Here is a 7500-nt window from a genome sequence, read left to right as displayed (position 1 = left end):
CTTGAATAAGTATTCACACTCAGAAGTTGACATCCAACCTTTTTCTCCACCTCCCTGGACACCAGCAGGCTCCCTGGGATGGCTGACTCCCAAGCTGGGACAGCAGGAAAGGGTTTCCTCCCCAGCTCTCTGTCTTCCCTGAGTGCAAAAAAATCTCAGTTCTCCACTTCAGCTTTCACAAAACTCCCCAAAATGCAAGAGAATTCCTGCACTTTGTCACAGCTTCCCCTCAGGAGGGAGGATTGTAAGAAGAGACAGAGGGAATAGTTCCAGTGGGGATGCCCAGGTGGGCATCAAAGGGACAGCATGGAACTGAGGAACCTTGGAATGATTTGGGTTAAAAGGGACCTTAAAGGCCACGAGCAGGGACAACTTCCACTGTCCCAGGTGCTCCAAGCCCAATGTCCAACCTGGCCCTGGGCACTGCCAGGGATCCAGGGGCAGCCCCAGCTGCTCTGGGCACCCTGTGCCAGGGCTGCCTATCCTGCCAGGGAACAATTCCTGCCCAATATCCCATCTAAATCCACCATTTTTTAGCTTCAAATTATTCCCCCTTGTCCTGCCACTCCAGGTCCTCATCAAAATTCCCTCTCCATCTCTCTTGGAGCCCCTTTAAGGCTGGAATGTGCATCAGAAAGGTTGGATGATGATCCCAGGTTTATGTCACAGCCATAATCCACTTTCCACCATCCCCCTAACAGGTTCCTGTGTCATTTGCGGGCTCCAAAGTGAGCAAAACCAAAATCAGATTATTTTCCTCACTCCTGTCAGTTTTGGATTTGTTTCTGCCAGGAAAACTGATTTGTATTTTTGTTTTCTGTCACAACAAATATTGTTGTTATCCCAGTAAATATCGAACTTGCTCCTTTCTTCTAGGAGGCTTTTGGATATTTTATAAACAAAACATTTCAGGCTGAGATTTGTCTTGTTAGTTTGAACCACCTTGATTTTCAGTGGCTTTTTTCCCTTCATAGTCACATGTGCTACAAAAAGCACTTGTAAAGATCAGGTCCCCCCTTATCTGACACCCATTTTTTGGGGAGTTTGCTCCCAACCATGGGCTTGGCAGCTGCCCCCACCCAAGGGATGATAAACCTTGCATAAAATCAACGAGACAGGCAGGAATATTCCAGTTTTGCTTTAAACTACACCTGAAAAATTTCTGAAGGTGACAAATCCATTGGAAGTGGTGGCTGGTGGAAGAGGTTAATTGAACCACTCAATTTTATCTCTTTATAGATCTTAATCAAAAGTGATTCCCTTATTCTAATCCATGTCTTTCTATTTAAAAACATTTTATTTAAATTTTCTTTTCCAGGCTAACTCTTCTATTGGGTTTTTGCTCAAGCCCTGGTGGTTTCAGATGCTTTTGTGGTAGAGGAGCTGCCCAAGATCTCTTCTCATGAGACAGAACCTGGAGACATGAGGAGAGATAACTTTTCAAATCCAAATTTGGGGCTCTTTTAACACAGATGCTCAATTCTCTGTTGTGGAGAAATTATATTACCAATGTATTATTCACAAGGCATTCAGGACTTGTTAATTATTTATAAAAAATTATGCACTTTTATTCCAATAACTTCGATTATGTGGGTTATATGAGAAGTGAGTTATTAGGAGTAGAATGGAGACTGGATAACACCCCAAAATTTGAGTGCGAAAACAATATTTATATCATTTTAGCTATCTAATGAACACACCTGTCTGTGAAGGATTTTAGCACCTCTCTAACAAGGAAGTGACAGAACTGATTTTCTATCAGTGTCTTTTATTTAGGGGATGAGGGAACAGGTGAGAAAAAAGCAGCATTTGGCTTGAAATTGTCTTTTTTTCCCCTTCCCAGCCTCACTCAAGGAATCTGAATCAGCATAAAGCAGGATGTATTGAACCATGCCTATTATCCCCACTAGAGAAGAGAGGCCACAAAGGGCTGAGTTTCATCTGGCTCTTGGATAATTCAGGAAACAGATGGAATGCTACATCTTCCTCAGAGCCCGAGGACTAATGTAGCCCTATGGCGTTATCTATCAGACTGGAGGGGGGCTCTGGATTTTGAGGACCATTCCCAGGTCAAACTGGAGCATAATGCAGAGAAATACCCTTGGAAAAGCACTTGCTTAGGGTTTTATAGAGATTTCAGTCAGCTCGGAATTTGAGCTGTGCCACTTCACTGGAAACACGAGGTAAAATTCAAATTTACAGAGACATAATCAGAAAAGACCCTCAGCTCTTACAATTTTGGTATAATCTTATTATAAATAATTATATATTTAAATTAAACTTTCATTCTGGGGTTTGTTTTTTGTTGTTGGTTTGTTTTGTCTTGTTTGTTTGGGTGGGTTTTTTTGCTATTTAAATCCATTTTTACATAACCTTTATGTCAAAACACAAGAGCCAAAATGGACGAACCTAAAAACCTCCAGCAGAATGACATAAAACCTCTGAAAATATTGTGAGGAGTTATTTTTCTTCCCCCTACTCATATAAACTATTGCTTTGCTGGGAATATCTCCATCCTGGAGTGAATTTTTAGGGACAAGCTATATGAAAATGGGGATTTTAAATAGGTACAGCCCCCCTAACCATACAAACACGACTCTGATGTTGCAATAAATCACTGGGGCATGGCCACATTTGCTGGTGTTGGAGGGGTGGGATGCCCTCCAATTTCCTGATGCTGCTTGTCCTCACTCAGCTCTCTGGGTCTAAATGAGAAAGAAAGGCAGGAAGAGAGGAGGGGATGGAGAAGGAGCAATCCAAATTAATAAAGAAACCCCAAAAACGTTGCAGGAATTGGACATTGACCTAAAGTTTCCTCTCTCTGCAACAAGATCTTGTCTCAAATTTTAAATTTTAATTTTAATTCAAATTAAAAAGTGGTGGGAAGGATGACAGGGGTTTGAGTTCCAAGTTAAAATAGATACAAAGAAGGATACAAGGCAGCATCACTGCTCTGGGGATTTCAGAATTCCCTTCCTTTTGGTTGCATTCTCAAACTGCCTCAACTTTTTGCCCCCAGGTGCACAATGGGATTTTTAGTCCCCAGTCACCACATTCCCAAGAGTTTTTCATGCAGCTGCTCTTGGCAGACCCTTTCACAGCTCAACAAGATGCCACATCTTTCTAGGTATGGAAAGGAAAACCTTGGCAAAGCAGAACTGGGAAATCTCTGGGCACACCTGTCCAATAAATGGAATATTCAAAGGTGTGGGAAATACCATGTACAGGAGTAAAAGCAAATTCTTCCAGTACTCACAATATCCAAGCAAAGGGAACTTGACCAGGAAATAAATCAATGTTATCTTTAAAACTCCAGGCTCTGAAATCATAGCAGAATGGAAAATCTTCTGCCAAATTCATCCCAGAAATTGAGTAATTCTCTGTGTGGGTCAGCTTTGCAAAGTACTTTCAGACATGGATGAGGTTCATAAGTCCAGATTTCTGGATAAGAAAAGGGTTTTGGAAATACTGGGCTGCATCAAGCAAGAACCAACACAAGAATCCAGAAATCTTCCACAAAGTGTCCAGCTTGGCTTCATCCAAGGCTTTTAAGAGGACCAACTAATTAATTACCTCCTGCCCTGAAAAAATTCATTGTTTGGGATGCATCCACTTCATGGTAGGTGCTAAACAAATAAAATTTGTGCTTGCAGGCAGTATCTGTACAGTTTTAATATCTAATGATCACACTGTCACCTGTCTATATAAGACTTTAGCACCTCTTGTGCAAGGTAGTGAGAGAACTGATTTTCTACCATTGTCTTTATTTATATGAGAAGGGAATAGGTGAGCAAAATGCGGATTTTGGTTGAAATTGTCCTTTTTTCCCCTTTCCATCTCCACTCAAGAAATCTGAGCCAGCATAATCTGGGATGTGTTGACCCATGGGTATTATCCCCACTGGAGAAGGAACGTGCTCAAAGCTGGAGAAACCAGGTTCACTCCTAGCAACCCTCTGCTTGAAAATCACCTTTTTGCTTGTGTGACAAATTCTTCACCCCCACCATTTTCCAAGCCTATCCAGAGCAAGGCTTGCTCCTGCTGGATTCCCAATTTCCCACCCATTCCAAGGCTCTGGGAGGGGAGGCTGTGCCACCTCCTGCTGGGGAGGGCTGGGCAGAGGTGGCACCAGCCTCGGGAGAACCTGTGGGTCATTTGAATGGACTTGTCTTTGCATGGTGGAACAGCACAAGAATCGGTGAAATTGGATTTTTCAAGTCATTCTGGAAGTTTTGCATGGACCCTGCTGATGGCTTGAAGGAGATAAATTTAGAGCCAGCCTGAGGTGGAAAAGTTCTTTTTTATCACCAGATGATCCAAAACTGAAGTGTGGTATTAACCAGACCAAGGTTTCACATTTTATTTGAACTTTTTATGTATCAGTGATGAGAGGACTATTGAAGCTGTATGGAGAAACTGCCCTCAGCTCACATATATCCACCTTTTTCACCTTTTCTAATGAATGCTGGTTAAATTTTCCAGCACAGTCCTGAAAGAGCTCACATGTGCTTTAAATTCCTAAGCTCCAACATGTATTTGTAGAGTCAAAGAAAAATCAATCCATTGCAATAACAAATGAAAGAGTTATTTTTAAGAATTAACATGCGTGGGATTCACCGAACGATTTGAAATTGAGTATCTTCCATAGCACTGAAATCAAATAATTAAAGCCTTTTTGTTGGAAGGTCAAGATTAAAAAAAAAAAAAAAAAAAACCATAAATTTGAGTTCAACAGTGGCAGCTCATTTCTAATCTTTAATCCGTGGGTTTGCATCTCTGTGTGTTTTGGAAAATGTTCTCCTGGGTACGCATGTGCAAGTCCAATCATGGATTTTTTGAGATACCTGGTGATCTGCATTTGAGTGGTTGAGATTAGACTTGAGCCTTTAGTCTCTTTCAAGTGCTTAAGTAGCTGCCTCTTCAGGCTCAAGCCAAACCACTTTTAAGAAGTAGCTGGAGAAGCATTTAAAATTAATCTTCCCAGTTCTGCTCCTGGATTGGCAAGTGTTTGGCAAGTCATTTTGATCAGCTGGAATGGGAGGTTCTCCTTCATTCGCCACCAGGACCCATCCTTGGGTCAAACCAGGCTATTTTTTTGAGGTGGTCCTTGCCTGACACCTCTTGTCTTGAAAAAGGCACTGAAAAAGTCAGAACAGGGGGATCAAAGCACCTGAAATAATTTGGGACTAAGTATGTTCCCCCAAAAAAAGGAATCCAGATCTTCAAATTACTTTTAATACTCTTCCAAGCATGATTTCTTCTTTGGTCTTGGACTCCAGGTTTTGTCACCACTGTTGAGTTTTTTGTTTAATATTAAATTATGGGATTCAGCCACACATTTTCAGTCTTGCCAGGCTTCTTCCCAATATGTGATGCTTTCAGTGGATTTTCATGGAATCACGGAGGGACCATCTAATTCCAAAGCCCTGCCAGGGGCAGGGATGTCACCCACTAGATCAGGCAGTTCGTCAGAAAATTCAATGTATCTGCTCTGAGGAGGACAAAAATCCACAACATTCCCCTGAAATGCATGAAAAGAGAAATTTGGTGATGCCACTCTGTATTTACTGTGAAAAATGGGATCTGAAAAAGTTTCTGTACCGTTGCAACACCTTTTCTTTGCCTCTGGACCAGGGAAGGCCCACTGGAGATGACACTGGATGCCAATCCAGCTTGGAACTGGGCTCTCCGGGCAGTTAATTAAGACATTTCTCCCTTCACTCCCAAACTCTGTACATTTCAATCTGTTTAATTCTCCCAGGAAGTCAAAAATAAAGTCAGGAAAGAGCCATATTGTCGCACAACTGCAGTGGTCTCCAAGGAAGGGTTCTGCTCCCAGCTTGGTCTCAGAAAACTTTGGAAATGTTAGGAACACCCAGATGTAAAATCTCCAAAGAATAATACCAAAATTGAGGGGTTTTTATCTTGTGAAGATCTTTTTTTTAAGACAGATGGGGTTTGCAACTATTTTAAGCATCTACTTGTTTTTCAGAATCTGGAGCTTGATAAAGATAAAATAAAATAAAATAAAATAAAATAAAATAAAATAAAATAAAATAAAATAAAATAAAATAAAATAAATTTTGGGGATTTTTATTTAACAAAAAAATTTAATATGGGACTTTTTACTTTTTGTAGTGGTGCTCTGGGTACTGCAGAGATTTTGGTGATGAGTCCTTTCTGTGAGCTGGACTTTTTCCTTCCAGCCATCCTGGATGGGTGAGCTCCCAACACTCCATGTGCATCCAAGACACCACAGCAGGATGGGACGCAGCCTGGATTTCTGGAAGACACAAGACAGCCAGGACATGGATTCTGCAAGGAAATTAGGGCATCCAGCTTTAATTTCCAAGAAGCCTCTGGTACAATTTCAGCATCCTGTTACACTCTGGGCTCCCTGTTTTGCACACACAGGAACCCAATTAGAGCTGTCCAAAGAGCCTTAAAAGAAGGATGAATTTAAGAAGCTTTGATTCTTGCAGAAAAAAGCACTTTCTGCTCAAGATTTTCAAGTCCTCAGTCACAGCTGGCATGCCTAAGCTTTGGACAGAGCTTTCCCCCTTTCTCAAATATGATTTCTTAATCTTTTTTCTTCTGAAGTCTAATCAGGACAGGGGAATTTTTGGATAGGAATAATTCCAAACCCCATTTTTTCCTTTTTTTTTTTTTTCCCTGAAAAATCCAAATTATTAACTTCCCTCTCTGCACTGCTGGTGCACGAGCACTGCATTTCCTCATTTTTGACACAAGTGGGATTAGTGGAGGTTTGTAACAAAGACTTTTCTGACAGTCTGCGTAGCCACGGCCAAAGCCAGGAATACTGGGAATCCTGATGAGAAAGCTTGCTCGTTTCTAACCCAACGAGGTTTGGAAAAGTATTTAAACTTTTGGAGCTTAACTAAACCTTCAAACCTTTGGGTATTGTCACACTGGGAACTGTGATAACTGCAGGTTTTATTATATGTCTTTCTCCTGCTATTTAATGTCCAATTAATTTCATGATAGGGCATATTAAAAAGATACTTCGTGTATGGAGGAGGTTTGTATTGTGCTCTAACCATTTATTGTAAAGCTACAGAGGGTATTTTAAAATAAATAAATATAAATTTGTCCTAATTTTTACTTAAAAACACAATTCTTGGTTTACTCCAAGGTTTTAAAAGAATATGGAGCATGACGTTTTTTTTTTTTTTAAGACAACAAAACACCACTCTGGAGAATAAATATCCTTCTGACCCCTATAAAAATCAAGACACAAGGCCAGCATATGGAAATTATTTTCCTCTTGACCGTGACTTGCAGAAGAGACGCCTGGAAATATTGTGCTGTTTGTTGGTAGCAGCCTTGTTAAAGTGCTCCCCCCGCAAGGACAATAAAGTGGCAGCACTTAAGAGCCCCAGCAGGCCCATCAGAAACTCTCCCCTCTGTCTGGGTGCCACTGCAGGAGCTGGAATTCATCTCAGCACTCAGGGAAAGTGCGGGGCGAGCTGGATTTTAAAG

The sequence above is a fragment of the Lonchura striata genome, chromosome 6 (genome assembly GCF_050655825.1).
Source record: "Lonchura striata isolate lonStrDom1 chromosome 6, ASM5065582v1, whole genome shotgun sequence".
In the NCBI taxonomy this organism is placed as follows: domain Eukaryota; kingdom Metazoa; phylum Chordata; class Aves; order Passeriformes; family Estrildidae; genus Lonchura; species Lonchura striata.
Note: the sequence above shows the minus strand (reverse complement) of the source record.